The sequence below is a fragment of the Mobula hypostoma genome, chromosome 2 (genome assembly GCF_963921235.1).
Source record: "Mobula hypostoma chromosome 2, sMobHyp1.1, whole genome shotgun sequence".
Classification (NCBI taxonomy): domain Eukaryota; kingdom Metazoa; phylum Chordata; class Chondrichthyes; order Myliobatiformes; family Myliobatidae; genus Mobula; species Mobula hypostoma.
The window spans coordinates 212,087,138-212,108,834 of NC_086098.1; positions in this window are offsets into that span (position 1 = coordinate 212,087,138).

Here is a 21,697-nt window from a genome sequence, read left to right on the forward strand (position 1 = left end):
TGGTAATTTTTAATGAAGCCCTGTGACCAGGAGAATCTTTTATACCTGATCCTAGCTGTTGGATTACAATCTGGCCTCGATCTATGGAGATCACTATATATCCTAGCCTCTCCTTGCTCCACTATAACAAGATGTAGGAAGTTCAGGGATGGAGCCAGTGGGGCCATTAGGAATGAAGATTCAGTGGTTAAGGGGCTTGGGTGTGTGATTCTGGGATTTGCTCAAACATTCAATAAGGAGTAAAGATGAATTGGCTGGGCAGTGAGCAGAATGAAAAAAGATCAAGGGCTTTCCTAGTGTATATGTCAAATAAACCCTTCTCGGACTTGCAGTTGGGTACAGGTTTCAATTACAACCGATGTTGCAATGACAGACTCTGCTACCTTTATTAGGGATGATGCCAGGGCATATCTAGTCCAGTGGTATATATACCCCCATCATCCATTCCTCCTGATTGGTTAGCCCTCATCCAATCAGGTTTACAATCAAATTCTAGTTCTTACTTAGAGTGAGGCCTTTGTCTTGTTATTTTTTTTTAACTCTAGTTTTATTTCAATAGCTTCCTCCACCAGTCTCAAAAGCCATCGGCGTGACACAGTAGTTTTGTGCCACTGAAGTCAATCCTATGGCCATTGTGAATGCAATATTTTGCTACTGCCGATTTCTCTCGATGACCCAAATGGATATACCTCCTATGCTCTTTGATGTGGGTTTCCACTGTGCATCCCATTTGGCTGATATTTGCTGCTCTGCATTAACAGGAAATCCTATAAATGCCAACAGTCCTGAATCCCAGGTCATCTTTGGACCCACATAAGCTGTGATTTGAGCTTCCTTACGGGTTTGTGGATGGTAGTAATCCGGTATTTCTTCAGGACCTTGGCAAAGTGGAGGAACCTGTCACTACCACCTATCTTCCCTATATTTCCATGGTTTCTGGAAGGAACGTCAGCATCTGAAGAAATACAAGCCAGCCGGGACGCATGGTGGAAACCCGCAAAAGAAGAGCACAGAAGGTGAAAGAAGCCATTGAAATAAAACTAGGGAAAAATAATTTTAACAAAGACCAAGGTCTTGTTCTAATAAGAATTGGAATTCAATTGTAAACAAGGTGGGACAGTGGAAACCTGATTGGATGAGGACTAACCAGTCAGGAGGGATGGACGACAGGAGTATAAATACAAAATAATCTGCAGATGCTGTTGTCAAAGGAACACTCACAATGCGCTGGAGGAACTCAGCAGGTCAGTCAGCATCAGTTGAAAAGATTAGTCGACGTTTCGGGCCGAAACCCTTCGTCCAGACTGAAGTAAGAACTTTGGGGAGGGTTTGAAGAGTGCTGGTAGTTGAAAAAAAACAGTAATTTTAAAGACAAAGGGCTGGGGGAGGGGAAGCAGGGAGGTGATTGGCAGGAGAACAATGAGAAGTAGTAGAAGGAGGCAGAACTATGTGGGAGGTGATGTAAAATAGGGATAGAGGAAGGGAGGCGGAGGGAATTACCGGAAGTTGGAGAATTCTATGTTCATACCAAGGGGCTGGAGACTACCTAGACGGTATATGAGGTGTTGCTCCTCCAACCTGAGTTTAGCCTCATCATGGCAGTAGAGGAGGCCATGTGTGGACATATCTGAATGGGAATGGGAAGCAGAGTTGAAGTGGGTGGCTACCGGGAGATCCTGTCTGTTGAGGCAGACGGAGTGGAGGTGCTCGACGAAGCGGTCCCCCAATCTGCGTTGGGCTTCACTGGAGTAACTGGTTTCACTAAATACCACTGGACTAGACATGCCCAGGCATCATCACTGGCAGTTTGTCATAGAAACATCAGTTAAAGTCAATATATGTACCTGGCTGAAGACCAAGAAGAGGTTATTTAATCTTTAATATTATAGGTACTAAAAGGTTATGGGTATGTTAACTAGAGGTAGGAATGAACACTAGGAAAGTAATTAATGGATTTTCTGCCTGGAATATAACTGATGTCTCATGCACAACAACCAGGAAAGGAATGGTGCCATAAAAGCAGAACCTAAGGAGATAGAAAGGGGTCAAGAATTGGGACCTAAAATGATTACTCCTGGAGATGCACAGTAGCAGGTATTGAGCACAGGTATAGGTAATAGAGCTGATGATGTATGGCTGGAGTGGCTCAGAAGGATGGGAGGCTTTAGATTCTTCAGCATTGGGACTGACTCTAAGAAAAATGGAAACCATACAAGGCAGAAAGACTGCACCTTGATGAACCTGATACTTGTTTGTGCTTTTGGGGAGATTTTAAATTAGCGCACCAGGCAGGTTGGGAACCAAGCATAGATTCTGAAGGAAAAGAATGTGGATTTGGAAATGGAAGTTAGTAAATTAATGAGAATATAGAAGGCAAAGCAAATATTTGGCAAATGGATGAAAAAAAGAACCTGGTTGGACTTTGGTATGTACTTAATTGCAGAGAGCAAATAAAACACATAGGCTAATGGCACAGGTATACACGTAGAACCATGATATATTAGGTATTAATGGAACATGGATTAAACAGAGGTAGAATTGGCAGTATGGGGTTCTTGGTTACAAGGCTTTCAGATGAATTTGAGAGTAGACTGTAAAATAAAACCAAAATGGAGACGCAAGAGAGACTGAAGATGGACACTTCAAGGTGGTAAAATGAGCAGTCAACATTTCGGGTTGAGACCCTTCATCAGGACTGGAAGGGAAGAGAAGAGAAGTCAGAATAGAAGAGTAAGGGGAGGAGAAGGGGGAGCAAGAGTTGATAGGTTACAGCTCAATCCAGACAAAAGGGCACAAAATGCCTAAATTGCTTGCTTAGCGACTTTTTTAACCAGTATACTGCATGTCTAAGAGGCATGCACGCATGTATGTGTGAGGAAGAGAGAGAGGGAGGCAAAACAGCAAAGTTGATGTGTGACCCCAAGAGGTCTATATTGCAGAAAACCTAGGAGAGTACAGGATGTGCAAGGGTGAAATTAAAAAGAACATGAACAGGGCAAAAAAAACACACTTATTTCCCATGGAAATTCAAAGAAAATCCAATGATGCTTTGTAAACTGGTGAAAGATTTAAAAGATTATTAAGTAGAGAGAAGGGTTTATTAAAGTTAACCTGTGTATGGAAACATGGGATGTGGGTAAGGTTCTTAATTAACATACTGTTGCTCTGCTGCTGTATTAACCACTGGTTCATAAATTAGTTAAAAAGGCTGTGAGGTTCTCCCACCTTTTCCTTTTTTATTTCCATTCCCCATTCTGGTTACCCTCTCATCCTTTCTGTTCTCATCATTTGCTCATCACTTCCCTCTGTTTTCCTCCTCCTTCCTTTAACTCCATGTCCGCTGTTCTTTCCTATTAGATTCCTTCTTCTTCAGCATTTTGCCTCTTCTACCTATTCCCACCCAGCTTCTTCTGTCACCCTCCCCCATCCAGCCACTTACTCCCTCACCTGATCCTACCTATCACGGGCCAGCTTGTACTCCCTCCCCTCCTCCTACCTTTGTATTCCTCTCCTACCCTTTATTATCCTTCCTTTCCAGTCTTGATGAAGTGGTAGGGCCCACAGCATCAGGCATTTATTCCCCACCATAGATGCTGTAGGTCTTGCTGAGTTTCACCAGAATTTTGTGTATGTTGCTCAAGATTTCCAGCATCTGCTGCAGAATCATTTGTGTTCATGATATTCTTTCCTTTATATGCCAAGACATATAAGAGAACAGAGGCAGCTCTTCAGGATCCTGCCACCTCCCAATGGAGCAATGATATAGCACCCCCTCCAACTCACAATCTTTGACTGATTAAATGAACTACCTGACAATTATCCAACCAGACCAACCCAGTACCATAATTGACCACCTCTTTTACATTGCCATAGTTTAACCATTTACTGTCACCCCCGAAAAAAATTGCCTCCTTTCAAATCATTATCTGGGAGGATAAGGATAACCTAAGCCAACTATGTCTCTCCTCAATCAAGATTCTGTCCTGTTGTCTAATTCTTGCATCATCACCATCACCATTACATACGGTCTTTCACTGATTCTATTCTGGTAATTGGATTTATTCTGTATGCCCACAAGAAAATGAATCTCAGGGTTCCATGTGGTAACATATATGTACTTTGAACTTCTGAACTTTAAAAACTTAGCTACTGGTAACATGTTTCTAATTTGTACTTTCTTAAGGTTTTTCAAGCTTGCTGCTGCATTGGCGTATTATTTAATGGGAAGCCAATTGCCTAACCAGTCATCACGTAAGTTATTCATTGGCACTAATCCTTATGACATAGTAGCTCATTTAAGCTCAGTGAGTCTACGTCAGCAACATAGAGTTCCCACACTAATTCTCCCTGTATAACAGTATAACACAGGACGGGCCTTTGATCCCCGACATCTGCGCCCATCACGATATTTAATTAATGAAAGAATCTTCTGACATAAACCATCTAATCTCTTCCACCTGTACATGGTCCATATTCCTCCCTTCCCTAAATATTGATGTGTCCATCTAACTAACTCTCGAGAGCCAGTATCATATATGCTTTCACCACTAATCCTGACGCCTCCCACTCCCTGTGTAAAAAGACTGGTCCTGAACCTCTTTAAATTTGAAGCCTTTTTACATTCTTCCAACATTTCCACTTAGCCCCACACCACTGTGCAGATTCTACCACTCACATACATATTCACGATAATGTTGCAGTGTTGTTATCCTACCAACATGCATGCCTTTGGGATCTGGGAGTTTACCACAGTACTTGGGAGAAAGCATCATGGTCACAAGGAGAACATGTAAACTCTACTCAGACAGCACCGAGGGTTAGGATTGAACCTGTGTCACTCGTGCTCTGAGACAGCAGCTCCATGTACTATCCCACTGACAAGGGAACAAACAAACAAGTATGGTTATTGCTGCTTTGTGGCCTTGGATATGCAATTATGATTTCCAGTTATACTTACTTGAATGCCTCGACCTTATGAAGAGACATCTTTGTTGAAAATCTGACTGTGAACAAGTAACTCATGTACAACCCTGCTGGGGGGTGGGAACCGATCTGAAGAGATGGATGAAGGGGCAGTTGGCTCACAAATAGAGAAAGCTTGTAGGCAGAGTGAGAGGGAGGATAGGCGGGTGATAGAGAAGGGATGCGCTCAGACTGATGGTTTAAGATATGTATAAGATGATGAGAGGCATTGATCGTGTGGATAGTCAGAGGCTTTTTCCCAGGGCTGAAATGGTTGCCACAAGAGGACACAGGTTTAAGGTGCTGGGGAGTAGGTACAGAGGAGATGTCAGGGGTAAGTTTTTACGCAGAGAGTGGTGAATGCGTGGAATGGGCTGCTGGCAACAGTGGTGGAGGCGGATATGGTAGGGTCTTTTAAGAGACTTTTGGATAGGTACATGGAGCTTAGAAAAATAGAGGGCTACGAGTAACCCTAGTAATTTTTAAGGTGGGGACATGTTTGGCACAACTTTGTGGGCTGAAGGGCCTGTATTATATATAACCATATAACCATATAAAAATTACAGCACGGAAACAGGCCATCTCGGCCCTTCTAGTCCGTGCCAAACTCTTATTCTCACCTAGTCTCACCGACCTGTACTCAGCCCATAACCATCCATTCCTTTCCTGTCCATATAGCTATCCAATTTAACTTTAAATAATAACATTGAACTTGCCTCAACCACTTCTGCTGGAAGCTCATTCCACACAGCTACCACTCTCTGAGTAAAGAATTTCCCCCTCATGTTACCCCTAAACTTTTGCCCTTTAACTCTCAACTCATGTCCTCTTGTTTGAATCTCCCCCACTCTCAATGGAAAAAGCCTATCCACGTCAACTCTATCTATCCCCCTCATAATTTTAAATACCTCTATCAAGTCCCCTCTCAACCTTCTATGCTCCAAAGAATAAAGACCCAACTTGTTCAACCTTTCTCTGTAACTTAGGTGATGAAACCCAGGCAACACTCTAGTAAATCTTCTCTGTACTCTCTCAATTTTGTTGACATCTTTCTTATAATTTGGTGACCAGAACTGTACACAATACTCCAAATTTGGCCTTACCAATGCCTTGTACAATTTCAACATTACATCTATTATTGTGCTGTAGGTTTTCTATGTTTCTATGTCTATTTTAATGCAAGGAATATCATGAACAAAGCAGATGAACTTAGAGCGTGAATCAGTACTTGGAGCTATGATGTTCTGGCCATTACAGAGACTTGGATGGCTCAGGGACAGGAATGGCTACTTAGAGTGCTGGGCTTTAGATGTTTCACAAAAGGACAGGGAGGAGGCAAAAGAGGTGGGTGTGTGGCACTGCTGATCAGAGATAGTTTCACAGCTGCAGAAAAGGAGGAAGTCTTGGAGGGATTGTCTACTGAGTCTCTGTGAGTGGAAGTTAGAAACAGGAAGAGGTCAATCACTCTAATGGGTGTTTTTTATAGACCACCCAATAGTAACAGGGACACCGAGGAACAGATAGGGAGACAGATTCTGGAACGGTGCAATAATAACAGGGTTGTTGCGATGGGAGATTTTAATTTCCCCAATATTGATTGGCATCTCCCTAGAGCAAGGGGCTTAGATAGAGACGTGTTTGTTAGGTGTGTTCAGGATGGTTTCCTGACACAATATGTAAATTAGCCTACAAGAGGAGAGGCTGTACTTGATCTGGTATTGGGAAATGAACCTGGTCAGATATCAGGTCTCTCAGTGGGTGAGCATTTTGGAGATAGTGATCACAATTCTATCTCCTTTACCATAGCATTAGAGAGGGATAAAAGCAGACAAGTTAGGAAAACATTTAATTGGAATAAGGGGAAATATGAAGCTATCAGGCAGGAACTTGGAAGCATAAATTGGGAGAGGATGTTCTCAGGGAAATGTACGGCAGAAATGTGGCAAATGTTCAGGGGATATTTGTGTGGTGTTCTATATAGGTACATTCCAACAAGACAGGGAAAGGATGGTAGCGTACAGGAACCACTGTGTACAAAGGCTGTTAAAAATCTAGTCAAGATGAAAAGAAAAGCTTACGAAAGGTTCGAAAAACTAGGTAATGATAGAGATCTAGAAAAGTATAAGGCTAGCAGGAAGGAAACTAGGAAAGCCAGAAGGGGCCATGAGAAGGCCTTGGTGAGCAGGATTAAGGAAAATCCCAAAGCATTCTACAAGTATGTGAAAAGCAAGATGATAAGACATGAGAGAATAGGACCAATCAAGTGTAACAGTGGAAAAGTGTGTATGGAACTAGAGGAGATAGCAAAGGTACTTAATGAATACTTTGCTTCAGTATTCACTACGGAAAAGGACCTTTGCAATTGTTGGGATGACTTACAGTGGACTGAAAATCTTGAGCATATAGACATTAAGAAAGAGGATGTGCTGGAGCTTTTGGAAAGCATGAAGTTGAATAAGTTAGTCCTGACGAAGGGTCTCGGCCTGAAACGTCGACTGCGCCTCTTCCTATAGATGCTGCTTGGCCTGCTGCGTTCACCAGCAACTTTGATGTGTGAAGTTGAATAAGTCACCGGGACTGGACGAGGTATACCCCAGGCTGCTGTAGGAGGCAAGGGAGAAGATTGCTGAGGCTCTGGCAATGATCTTTGCATCATTAATGGGGACGGGAGAGGTTTCGGAGGATTGGGGGGGGGGGCGTTGAAGATGCTGTTCCTTTATTCAAGAAAGGGAGTAGAGATAGCTCAAGAAATTATAGACCAGTGAGTCTTACTTCACTGGTTGATAAGTTGATGAAAAAGATCCTGAGAGGCAGGATTTATGAACATTTGGAGAGTCATAATATGATTAGGAATAGTCAGCATGGCTTTATCAAAGACAGGTCATGCCTTATGAGCCTGATTGAAATTTTTGATGATGTGACTAAACACATTGATGAAAGTAGAGCAGTAGATGTAGTGCATATGGATTTCAGCAAGGCATTTGATACAGTACTCATGCAAGGCTTATTGAGAAAATAAGGAGGCATGGGATCCAAGGGGACCTTGCTTTCTGGATCCAGAATTGGCTTACCCACAGAAGGCAAAGAGTGGTTGTATGACCATATTCTGCATGGAGGTTGATGACCAGTGGTGTGCCTCAGGGATCTGTTCAGGGACCCCTTCTCTTTGTGATTTTTATAAATGACCTGGATGAGGAAGTGGAGGGATGGGTTAGTCAATTTGCTGATGACACAAAGCTTGGGGGTGTTGTGGATAGTGTGGAGGGCTGTCAGAGGTTACAGCTCTACCTTCATCAATCCTGATCTCAAGATATTTGTACGTTTCATCCTAACTTCCAATTCCTTGACAACAGCGTGCCTGATCCTGATCTGATTACCTTTCCAAATAACCCCACCTAGAAACTAATTCCCCTTTCACTGAGCTGTGCTGCCTTGCACCCCACAATTGCAGTCCCAGTTCTCTCAGTCCCGTTCATAGAGCAGAAAAGGTATAGAGATTGCACTGATCAACTTTGCAGAGGAACAGAGAGGAATCCTCAATGAAGAACAGACCAGTTGAGCCAAATAACCTGTCTCTCTGTAATCCAACGCTTTGGTCCGCCTTTTAATAGAAATGGGTAGGACTTATAAATGTCAAACTGCTATCAAATGAAGAAATCCTGGTTACAAATGTAGGTTTTGCTCTCATGTTGTTTGATTCAATGCAGTATGCATTGACCCCAAAATGAAAAGCAGCTTTTCGGAGCAACAATTATTTTGTATGTTCAAGGAAATTGTGAACACGAGCCATAAAAAGCCTCTTACTAATATTCCTGGAAATGGCAGTCCGACTAGTACAAAAAGTCTTTACATCAAGAACACTAAATTATTGAAAAGGATCTTCTAATGTAAACCATCTAATCTGCACCATTCTATTTAATTGTTTGTTTAATGTCAGGGCAATGGCACATTCTAGCAATTTCTTTCTGGATTCAAAATAATTCTGAGAAGTCAGCTGTTTAAAGGTCACTTGTTTTTCAAGGATTCTAAATGAATTAAACTCTAGCTAATTCAGACAAACTTGAAGACCTTATTCAACCCCAGTGGTAGTTGAAATACTGGGTGGTGAATTTAGCAGAAGAGTTGGCATAAGCCCAACTAGATAATCTCTTTATTTTATTCTTGACAACAATTCACTCAAATGATTAAGTTTAATTGTTTCACCTCCACGCTCCCTGGTTGATGAGTTTTTAATCTTGACTGTGTCACTGAGTTCAGTAACAAGCTCGGGCAAGGCAGTTGATTGACACAAAAGACAAACAAGCATTCTTTCCTTCCGTGCCATTTATTTCCTGTTCATTCCTGAGGATTCTGCTCTAGTAGCAGTTCATGAGGATTTCGGCAGGGTTGAATGTTGGATGCATACCAAACCGTGATTTCTTTTCCTCAGATGGATTGCCTTTTCTGTTCAGAAATTCTTAATGTTTGGATTTAGGCCAGATCAACAGTTAATTTTGTAAGATACTTCTAGCAGTCTTTCTAATATATAAGTCTTTGCCATAGAAATTTTGGTACACCCTGAAGCCTGGACTACCCAGTTTTATTGGCTACTTGCCAACAACTATTTTGCTTGCAGGCTTGCTCACTGCAAGCTTCCTTTTCGTTGAGTAGAAGTGCAAACTGGCAGTCCAAAGATGGGGGTGAATGGGGGGAGGGTTGTTGGGAGGTGGTTGGGACATGGGTGGCGGCTGATGTCCTGATTGAAGCTAGAGCCTAGTTAGGAGAAGCGTTGACGTTGGGTGGACGTGAGATAAGTGGTTGAGGGGATTGTTTTCAGATTGTTCCTTAACCATGTTCAAGATCCCATTTCTTTCCTCATTGTTCACTCAGGCAGTGGCCTGTGTCTACTCATTGCTCAAATCATCTGTTGCTGAAATTCTTCTCTCTCATTATTTCACCAAGAGATCTATTTTGTAAAATTATCCCCAGATATGCTCTCTATCTCAAATCATCCACAAGCATGGGCTCATTTAAAATTCTGTTTCCTGTATCATAACTTCCATCATCCCATTTAAATGTTACCCCTTTACCTCCTGATCTAAACTAGCTTCCAGTTCAGAGATGCAATAAATTATAAAACAGACAGAGCAGAAATTATATTTTGTTATTGTTCAGTGTTGAATACAGGTGAGTGTTTTGTCCCTCTATTGTACCCACCTCCAACATTCAGTTCTATTGAAGTCTATGTGTTGAGGGTAGGATAAGTAGTCAATTTTCTGGCAGCTGTTTAACATTGATAAGTGAAAGCAGATTTCTGGGTTCAGAGCACAGCATAGCCTCATCCCTTTGAATCCATTGTTGAGTCAGATCATAACAGATTAGTTTGTACTCCAGGGTGCAATAAAATTCTTTGCTTACATGAGGCTCACTGAGTAAACAACACACATGGTAGTATTAAATACAACAGTAATTACAGCCATGAGCACAAGGTGTCTGAAAAGAGGATGCTGTCCAAGTTGCATGCCATCTTGGTCAATGTCTCCCATCCACTACATAATGTACTGGTTGGGCACAGGACTACATTCAGCCAGAGACTCATTCCTCCAAGATGCAGCACAGAGCATCATAGGAAGTCATTCCTGCCTGTGGCCATCAAACTTTACAACTCCTCCCTTGGAGGGTCAGACACCCTGAGCCAATAGGCTGGTCCTGGACTTATTCCCTGGCATAATTTACATATTACTATTTAATTATTTATGGTGCAACTGTAACGAAAAACAATTTCCCCCGGGATCAATAAAGTATGACTATGACTATGACTATGAATGGTGAAAAGTATGGACCTACCAATTGTACTAATTCAAACAGAAATGCCAAAATAACTCTTATCCATCCTCCTGTCATATCCTTGCACTCCTACAGTTGTAGCCTCTTGTCAATCTCAGTTTGCTTTGTTCCACCATTGATAGTTGTGTTTTCAGCTGTTCAGACCCAAGGTGCTCTCTGAGATTCTCTCACCCTCTCTCCCACTTCTCCTCCGGCCGCTCCTTTAAAATGCATCTTAGACTTGCTCCTAGATCAATATTTTAGTTATCAGAAATAATGCCGCCCTATGTTTCAAACATTGCCTAACCATTACTCCTAACCTTAAGGATGATTTGCAATATTAAAAATAACTTGTTGCTGTTGATTAGAAACTGAGCATCCCAATACAGAAATAAGCGAAAATCTGCAGATGCTCGACATCCAAGCAACACACACAAAATGCTGGAGGAATTCTTCAGCTCAGGCAGCATCTATGGAAAAAAGTACAGTCGATGTTTCAGGCCGAGACCCAGTGTCCCAATACACATGTAGCTGAGCTTCTCAAAGATAAAGCCAAAGTAAAATTTATTATCAGGGTATGAATATGTTACCAAATACTACTTTGAGACTCATTTTCTTGCAGGCATTTACAGGAAAATAAAGAAATACAATAGAATTTATGAAAACTATACATAAACAAAGACTGACAAACAACAAAAGGGGACAAGTTGTACAAATAAAATAAAATAATACCGAGAACATGAGTTGTAGAGTCCCTAAAAGTGAGTCTGTAGGTTGTGGAATCAGGTCAGAATTGTGCAGAGCAGACTCAATGGGCTGAATGGCCTAATGCTGCTCCTACGTCCTCCATGTTATGGAGTGAAGTTATCCATGTTGGTTCAGGACCCTGATGGTTGTAGAGTAATAACTGTTTCTGAGCCTGAAGGTGTAAGACCTAAGGCCCCTGTACCTCCTGCCTGATGGTCATAATGAGGGGAAGCATGACTTGATTGATGAAGGTCCATGATGCTGGATGCTGCATTCTTGTGGAAGTGCTCCATGTGAATGTGCTCAGTGGTGGGGAGGCCATTGCCTCTGATGGACTGGGTTGTATCCACCACTTTTCATATTTAACATTGTCATAGAGTGTGAAAGACGATGTATTTACAGGCTTAGGCTTTTAAGTGCTCTGTATCTGAAGAAGCAGCCTGTGAGTGAGTGGGCCAGTGAAGGAGTGGAGCTTTGAGGCTTTGACTCGAGAGATTCTGGCAGTTTTGGCAGTTGGACTGTGCAATCAAGTCAATCAAGATTCGAATAGCTCAGCAGAAAGCAGCTGATTGGGCAATCGAGGTCAGGTGACCAAGCAGTTTGACCAGCTCGAACTGATAAATAGAGGGGTAGCTCAAGCAGAGCAGCATGTGAAGGAGTGGAGCTTTGAGGCTTTGATTCAAGAGGCTTCGACGAGAAGAGGCAGAGGACGGGGCTTGCTCCCAGTTAGGGTTTACAATGCCTCCTGAGATGGTGATGTGCCTCTCATGTGAGATGTGGCAGTCTTGGGGGAACTCCCCTCTCCCACAGGGTCACATCTGCCAGAAGTGCATGTGGCTGAGTGATCTGGAAGACCGTGTAAGGAATCTGGAGCAGCAGCTGGATGACTGTTGACTCGTAAGTGAGAATGAGGCAGTCATAGATGAGAGCTACAGGGAGGTAGTCACACCTAGGCTGCCAGAAGTAGGTCGTTGGGTGACAGTCAGAGGGGGGAAAGCAAAGCTGAGTAGACAGGTAGTGCAGAGCACCCCTGTAGACATATCCCAAATAATAAGTTTACTGTCCTGGTTACTGTTGGTGGGGACGACTGACCAGGTGTGAGCCACGGTGGCAGGGCCTCTGGCATTGAGTCTGACCCTGTGGTGAAGAAGGGTGGGACGGAGAAGAGGAAAGTTGTCGTCATTGGAGACGCTATAGTCAGGGGAGCAGACAGGAGATTTTGTAGACATGAGAAGGACACTCGCATGGTTTGTTGCCTCCTGGGTGCCAGGGTCTGGGATGAATCTGACCAGGTGCACAACATCCTGGTACGAGAGAGAAAGCAACCAGAAGTCGTGATACATGTTGGCACCAACAACATAGGCAGGAAGAGGGATGAGGTCCTGAAGTGTGAGTTTCGGGAACGAGGCAGAAGGCTGAAGAACAGGACCTGAAGGGTGGCGTCCTCAGGATTGCTGCCAGTGCTACGTGATAGTGATGGTAAGAATTGGAGGAGATGGCAGTTGAATGCGTGGCTGAGGAGTTGGTGCAGGGAGCAGGGTTTTAGATTTTTGGATCATTGGGATCTCTTCTGGGGAAGGTGGGACCTGTACAGATTGGATGGGTTGCACCTGAACTCGAGGGGGAGCAATATTCTTGCAGGTAGGTTTGCCAGCATGGTTCGGGAGGTTTTAAAATAATTTGCAAGGGGGATGGGGCCCAGAGCGATAGAGCAGTGAAAGAAGTGCATGGAGTAAAGCCAGATCTAACATATAGAGAGGTTTTGAGGAAAGAGAAGCAGAATAAAGGGTAGTAAGGCAGAAGGGCTAAAGTGTGTGTACTTCAATGCAAGAAGCATCAGGAACAATGGTGATGAACTGAGAGCTTGGATACATACATGGAATTATGATGTAGTGGCCATTACAGAGACTTGGCTGGCACCAGGATTCTCAATATTCCTGGATTTCAGTGCTTTAAAAGGGATAGAGAAGGCGGGAAAAAGGGAGGAGGGGTGGCATTACTGGTGAGGGATACTATTACAGCTACAGAAAGGGTGGGTAATGTAGCAGGATCCTCTTGAGTCAGTATGGGTGGAAGTCAGGAACAGGAAGGGAGCAGTTACTCAATTGGGAATATGCTATAGGCCACCTGGTAGCAGCAGAGATACAGAGAAGCAGATTGGGAGTCAGATTTTGGAAAGGTGCAAAAATAACAGAGTTGTTATCATGGGTGACTTTAACTTCCCTAATATTCATTGGTACCTGATTAGTTCCAAAGGTTTGGATGGGGCAGAGTTTAAGTGTCCAGGATGGATTCCTGTCACAGTATGTTGACAGGCCGACTAGGGGGAATGCCATATTAGATCTAGTATTAGGTAACGAACTGGGTCAGGTCACAGATCTCTCAGTGGGTGAGCATCTGGGGGACAGTGACCACCGCTCCCTGGCCTTGAACTTTATCATGGAAAAGGATAGAATCAGAGAGGACAGGAAATTTTTTAATTGGGGAAGGGCAAATTATGAGGCTATAAGGCTAGAACCTGAGGGTGTGAATTGGGATGATGTTTTTGCAGGGAAATGTACTATGGACATGTGGTCGATGTTTAGAGATCTCTTGCAGGATGTTAGTGATAAATTTGTCCCGGTGAAGAAGATAAAGAATGGTAGGGTGAAGGAACCAAGGGTCACAAGTGAGGTGGAAAATCTAGTCAGGTGGAAGAAGGCAGCATACATGAGGTTTAGGAAGCAAGGATCAGATGAGTTTATTGAGGAATATAGGGTAGCAAAAAAGGAGCTTAAGAAGGGGCTAAGAAGAGCAAGAAGGGGCATGAGAAGGCCTTGGCGAGTAGGGTAAAGGAAAACCCCAAGGCATTCATCAATTATGTGAAGAACAAAAGGATGACAGGAATGAAGGTAGGACCGATTAGAGATAAAGGTGGGAAGATGTACCTGGAGGCTGTGGAAGCGAGCGAGGACCTCAATGAATACTTCGCTTCAATATTCACAAATGAGAGGGAACTTGATGACGGTGAGGACAATATGAGTGAGGTTGATGTTCTGGAGCATGTTGATATTAAGGCAGAGGAGGTGTTGGAGTTGTTAAAATACATTAGGAAAGATAAGTCCTGGGGCCTGATGGAATATTCCCCAGGCTGCTTCACGAGGCGAGGTAAGCCTCTGGTTAGGATCTTTATGTCCTCGTTGTCTACGGGAATGGTACCAGAGGATGGGAGGGAGGTGAATGTTGTCCCCTTGTTCAAAAAAGGTAGCAGGGATAGTCCGGGTAATTATAGACCAGTGAGCCTTACGTCTGTGGTGGGAAAGCTGTTGGAAAAGATTCTTAGGGATAGGATCTCTGGGCATTTAGAGAATCATGGTCTGATCAGGGACAGTCAGCATGGCTTTGTGAAGGGCTGATCGTGTCTAACAAGCCTGATAGAGTTCTTTGAGGAGGTGACCAGGCATATAGATGAGGGTAGTGCAGTGGATGTGATCTATATGGATTTTAGTAAGGCATTTGACAAGGTTCCACACTGTAGGCTTATTCAGAAAGTCAGAAAGCATGGGATCCAAGGAAGTTTGGCCAGGTGGATTCAGAATTGGCTTGCCTGCAGAAGGCAGAGGGTCGTGGTGGGGGGAGTACATTCAGATTGGAGGGTTTTGACTAGTGGTGTCCCATAAGGATCTGATCTGGGACCTCTACTTTTCGTGATTTTTATTAACGACCTGGATGTAGGGTAGAAGGGTGGATTGGCAAGTTTGCAGATGACACAAAGATTGGTGGTGTTGTAGATAGTGTAGAGGATTGTCAAAGATTGCAGAGAGACATTGATAGGTTGCAGAAGTGGGCTGAGAAGTGGCAGATGGATTTCAACCCGGAGAAGTGTGAGGTGGTACACTTTGGAAGGACAAACTCCAAGGCAGAGTACAAAGTAAATGGCAGGATACTTGGTAGTGTGGAGGAGCAGAGGATCTGGGGGTACATGTCCACAGATCCCTGAAAGTTGCCTCACAGGTGGGTAGGGTAGTTAAGAAAGCTTATGGGGTGTTAGCTTTCATATGTCGAGGGATAGAGTTTAAGAGTCGCGGGGTAATGATGCAGCTCTATAAAACTCTGGTTAGGCCACACTTGGAGTACTGTGTCCAGTTCTGGTCGCCTCACTATAGGAAGGATGTGGAAGCATTGGAAAGAGTACAGAGGAGATTTACCAGGATGCTGCCTGGTTTAGAGAGTATGGATTATGATCAGAGATTAAGGGAGCTAGGGCTTTACTCCTTGTAGAGAAGGAGGATGAGAGGAGACATGATAGAAGTATACAAGATATTAAGAGGAATAGATAGAGTGGATAGCCAGCACCTCTTCCCAGGGCACCACTGCTCAATACAAGGGGACATGGCTTTTAGGGGTGGGAAGTTCAAGGAGGATATTAGAGCAAGTTTTTTTTTTACTCAGAGAGTGTGTGGTGCGTGGAATGCACTGTCTGAGTCAGTAGTGGAGACAGATACACTAGTGAAATTTAAGAGACTAGTAGACAGATATATGGAGGAATTTAAGGTGAGGGTTATATGGGAGGCAGGGTTTGAGGGTCGGCACAACAATGTGGGCCGAAGGGCCTGTACTGTGCTGTACTATTCTATTTTCTATGTTCTATGTTCTAAGGGGCTGAAGGCTTAAAAGTTTATTTAATGGTATGACAATGGAAATATGATTGTAATTCCGTCAGGAATATACCCAAGCCAATCAGGATGGAGAGAAAGGGAAATGATTTAGTTTAACAAAAATATGTATGTCAAGGAGCTTTGTGTGTGGAGAAAGCAATTTGCTACAATTTTGTTCATATATTGAATATGTCTCATGCTTTAAGTTAATGGGGTAATTTACCACAGGACTGGAACAGACACCTTTATATATTTATAATAAAAATATATCCGAATGCTTAATTTCTAACTGTTCACCGACTTCAGAACTATTCCTTGAAGTAATCACCCTCATGCATATTTGCATTTTGCATATACAACTTGTATTTTACTTGTGCCATTACCCTTTTCCCTGTCTCCTCTGTTCTTGTTTACACACCTGCTTTCGTACGTCCCATTCTACCTTGTCACAGCCCATGCTTCACTGTCCTCAGTGATTTGTGTGCATCCATGTAATCAAGATAACAGTTTACGCAGCAGCCAACCGCTGAAGATAAACTAGTTAACCTTGTTTCAGTCAAACATTTGGCTGGGTGCATATCCACAAGCTCTTTTCTACTGATAATTCAGGAAAATAATCAACTACATCTAATATTCTAAGCCAATTCAAGAGTCAAAATGCTTTAACCAGATGTTGTCCCAGGTACTTAACTGATGAGTTCACCATCAGCAAGCAAATAACTGCAATGTCATCCTATTTACATTGAGATAAATATCTCTAATACGCTAGATGCAAACTTAGGCTTCTGAAGGTTAATGGGTGCATTTGTTAATTTAGTTAAGTCCAGTTCAGGAACACAGTTGAACTCAGAAGTCTGCTTTTCAATATATGTTTAGGCCATTAGGTTTAATGAAAAACAAATAAAAAATAATCAGAGTATTTGTATTGAGTGAACATGATTGCTATTTTAAAGCAATCATTTCTTTACACTCTCTGTGACTAAAAGAAGTGATGGTACATTTTCTAAGCATAAATAAAGGAGTGTGACCAAATGGTTTGGTCTCTGAGACTCTGTCTACAACAGAAAATAGCAACATTTATCAAGAAATTGCATGAAAGGGGCATCAAGACTAACCCACAACATATTTTCCACATTGCACTCATCAGATTTAATGCAACTGATTGAATTTTGTGACACACCACTGAGTCTTCTTTATATTTCAGCTGCTTTAAGATTACGCATCAGCCTTTCCCTTATTTTGCAAATAAAATCACATTCATAGACTGGCAAGTAAATTTGAGTATGAAGAAGGAATGGAAATGAGTTATTAATCTTCTGCATCCAGGGAAACGGAAATCCTGAGAGATACAGCAGGCAGTGTCAGTGTCACACCATCACAGAAAATTCTGGAGCAGCACACAAGGTTGCTGGAGGAACTAAGTGGGTCAAGCAGCATTATGGGGGGAAATGGAAAATTAATGTTTCTCAACCCAAATCCTTGACTGTTCATTTTCCTCCATAGATGCTGCTTGATCCACTGAATTCCTCCAGCATCTTGTGTGATGTATTGTTTCAATAACTCATCATACTCCACCTCTTGTATGCGTTCCATTGACTTTAATGGAATTGGAAGCTGATACTTCTAAACAGTGCAATGAGCACTGCCAAATGGGGATGAAGTTATTGGTCTCATTCATTAATCCTATTATAGCTGCCATTCTATAGATTTGCTGAGTAAGCCCACAAGAAAATGAATCTCAGGGTTGTAAATGATGACATTTATGTACTTTGGTAATTGAGTTCTGACCAACGACCAATCGGGACATAAGAAGTTTGAGAAGAGGGGATTTCACTCAGGTCCACTGACCAAGTAGAAAAAGACATCACCAGATCATGGCAGCATAACTAAGCTCTGACCAGTGACCAGTCAGTGACTGGGATTGATTAGCAAGAGTAAATGAAAGGAAAGCAGGAGCAAGCACCAAGGAGCTATCGTCAGAGGTCATCACCGGAGCGGACAAAGTTAGAGTGGTGATGCTGAGGCTTTAGCTCTTCGAGGCTTCAGCAAAGAGAGCTTTAGTCAGAGAAAGCAAATAAAAACTCCAGTAAAGATTTTTCTTCCTTCTCTTCTTAATAGCTGCCCAGTTAGGACAGAAAAGTTGACAGGCAGGGTAGTTGATTGCTCTTCTTACTGGATGTGGGAAGGCAGGGGGACCTCCAGTGTCCCTGACGACTACAACTGTGAGAAGTGCATTCAGCTGCAGCTTCTAGTAATCTTCATTAAGGAGATGGAGCTGGACCTGGATGAACTCCGGATAATTCGGGAGGCTGGTGGCATGATAGATAAGACATGTAGAGAGACAGTTACTTCAAGATGCAGGATGCAGGAAACTAGGTGACAGTCAGGAGGGGAAAAGGGGTAAACAGCTAGTGCAGAGTACCCCTGTGTCCAACCCCTCAACAACATGTATACGACTTTGGATACTGTTGCGGGGAATGACTTAACAGAGGAAAGTCACAGCAGCTGGGTCTCTGGGACTGAGTCTGCCTTTGCGACTCAGAAGGAAGGAAGGAGAAGAGGTGTTCTGTGGTGATAGGGGATTTGCTAGTTAGGGGAACTGACAGAGAATGAGATATTCCAGGATGGCATGTTGCCAGGATGCAGGACATCTCAGATCGAATCCTCAGCATTCTTAAGTGGGAGGGTGAACAGCCTGAGATCGTTGTCCATGTAGGTACTAATGACATGGGTAGGATAAGTGACAAGGTTCGGTATAGGGAGTACAGGAAGTTAGGTGCTAAGTTAATGGACAGGACCTCTAGGGTTGTGATTTTAAGATTGCTATCTGTGCCATGTGCCAGTGAGGCCAGAACTAGGAAGATTATACAGTTTAATACCTGTCTAAGGAGTTGGTTTAAGAGGGAGGGCATAAGATTTTTGGATCATTGGGCTCTCTTCCAGGGAAGGTGAGATGTGTACAGAAGGGACGATTTGTACCTGAACTGAAAGGGGACTAATGTCCTAGCAGGAAAGTTTGTTAATGCTGAACGGTAGGGTTTAAATTAGAGTTGCTGGGGATGGGAACCAGAGTGCCAAATCCTAGTGAAGAGATTGTGGGGATAGATGTTGGTAAGACCTCAGAAGAAGTCAGGCATCAAAACTTTGAGCATGGTATGACTTGTATCCTGAGCTGTGTATATTTCAATGCAAGAAATATCGAAGAAAATGCAGATGAATTTAGGGCATAGATCAATATGTGGAATTATGAAATTGTAACCATTAGTGAGACTTGGTCGCAGGAGGGGCAGGACTAGCAGTTCAACATTCTGGAGCTCCATTGTTTTAGACATTAGAATGGAGGGGTTAAAGGAGGAGGGGTGGCGTTGCTAGTCAGGGGAAAGATCATGGCAGTGCTCAGTCAGGGCAGACTGGAGAGCTCATCTAATGAGGCTTTATGGGTGGAACTGAAAAATAAGAAAGGTATGACCACATTATTTGGGCTATATTACAGATTACCCAACAGTCCTACGGATTCAGGGGAACAAATTTGTAAAGAGGTCACAGACTTGCAAAAAACATATGGTTGCTATAGTAAGTGATTTTAGCTTTCTACATATTGACTGGGAATCCCCTACTGTAAAATGACTAGATGGGATAGAGTTTATCAAATGTATTCAGGAAAGTTTTCTTCTTCAATTTGTAGAAATCCCAATGAGAGAGCATGCAATACTGGATCTGTGATTAGGGAACGAAATAGGGCAGGTGGCAGAGGTTTGTGTAGGGGAACACTTTGCATCCAGTGACCACAGTGCCATTAGTTTCAAAGTAGGTATGGAAAAAGATAAATCTGGTTTGGGGGATGAGATTCTAATTTGGAGAAAGGCCAGTTTTGACGGTATCAGAAATGAATCAGAATCAGGTTCAATATCACCAGCAAATGTCATGAAATGATCTGGCAAGTGTAGATTGGGATAGGCTGTTTTCTGGCAAAGATGTACTTGGAAAGTGGGAGGCCTTCAAAAATGAGATTTTGAAAGTACAAAGCTTGTATAAACCTGTCAGAATAAAAGATAAAGATAACAGGTGTAAGGAACCTTGGTTTTCATGAGATATTGAGGACCTTGTTAAGAGAATAAAGGAGGTGCATAGCAGGTATAGGTAAATAGGAACAAATTAGGTGTTTATAGAGTATAAGAAATGCAAGAGAGCACTTAAAAAAGCAACCAGGAAGGCTAAAAGAAGGAAAAAAGACAGCTGAAGTTGCTCTAGTAGGCAAGGTGAAGGAAAATCCCAAAGGATTCTACAGATATGTCAAGAGCAAAAGGACTCCAAGGGACAAAATTGGTCCTCTGGAAGACCAGAATGGTAATCCATGTGTGGAGCCAAAACAGGTGGGAGAGATCTTAAGTGAATTCTTTGCATCTGGATTTACTCAGGAGACAGATACAGTGTATATAAAAGTCAGGCAAAGTGGCATCAACTTCCTGGACCCTGTACAGATTACAGAGAAGGAGGTGTTTGCTACTTGAGGCAAATCAGGGTGGATAAATCCACAGGGCCTGACAAGGTGTTCCCTTAAAACTTATGGGAGGCTGGTGCAGTAATTGCTGGGGCCCTAGCAGAGATATTTAAAACACCCTTAGTAACATGAGGGATACCAGAAAAGTGCGAGGTGTTGCACCTCGGTCAGACCATGCTGGGTAGGTCTTATACAGTGAACAGTAGGGCTCTGAGGAGTGCGGTAGAACAAAGGCATCTGGAATTACAGATCCATAATTCGTTGAAAGTGATGTCACAGGTAGATAGGGTCATAAAGGAAGCTTTTGGCACATTGGCTGTCATAAAGCAATGTATTGAGTATAGGAGATGGGGTGTTATGTTGAAGTTGTATAAGATGCTGAGTAGGCCGAATTTGGAGTATTGTGTGCAGTTTTGGACACCTACCTACACAGAAGCTATAAACAAGATTGAAAGCGTACAAGAGGGAATGTACAAGAATGTTGTTGGGTCTGGAGGACCTGAGTTATAAGGAAAGATTGAATAGGTTAGGACTGCATTCTTTAGTACGTAGAAAATTGTTGTTGTTGTTGTTGTTCGTCCTTCGTAGTCGAAGATGACCATGGCTTCAAAGTCAAATGGGAGATTGGTGGCTGTGGGTCCGGAGGTGACTGATGAGGCCAATCCGGGCCCTGAAGGCTCGCCCACATGTGGGACACAAGTGGGTGGGTGCTGCTCGGGCCTTGCGCACAGCATGCTTTCGTTGTGCCTCGATGATGAGCCTGACTTCAGCTGCACGGGCTCTTGTGGTGATCTTGCTGCGCCAAGCTGGACAGTCGAGGGCAAGCATCTCCCATGTGTTGATGTTGACACCCAGGCCTTTGAGGGACGCTTTAAGGCAGTCTTTGTAACATTTCTTCTGCCCCCCGACTGAGCGCTTGCCCTGACACAGTTCTCCGTACAGCAGCTGCTTAGGCAATCGGCTGTCTGGCATTCTGACCACATGTCCAGCCCACCTGGCTTGGGCTTTCAGCAGGAGGGTGTAGACGCTGCAGAGCCCAGCTCGT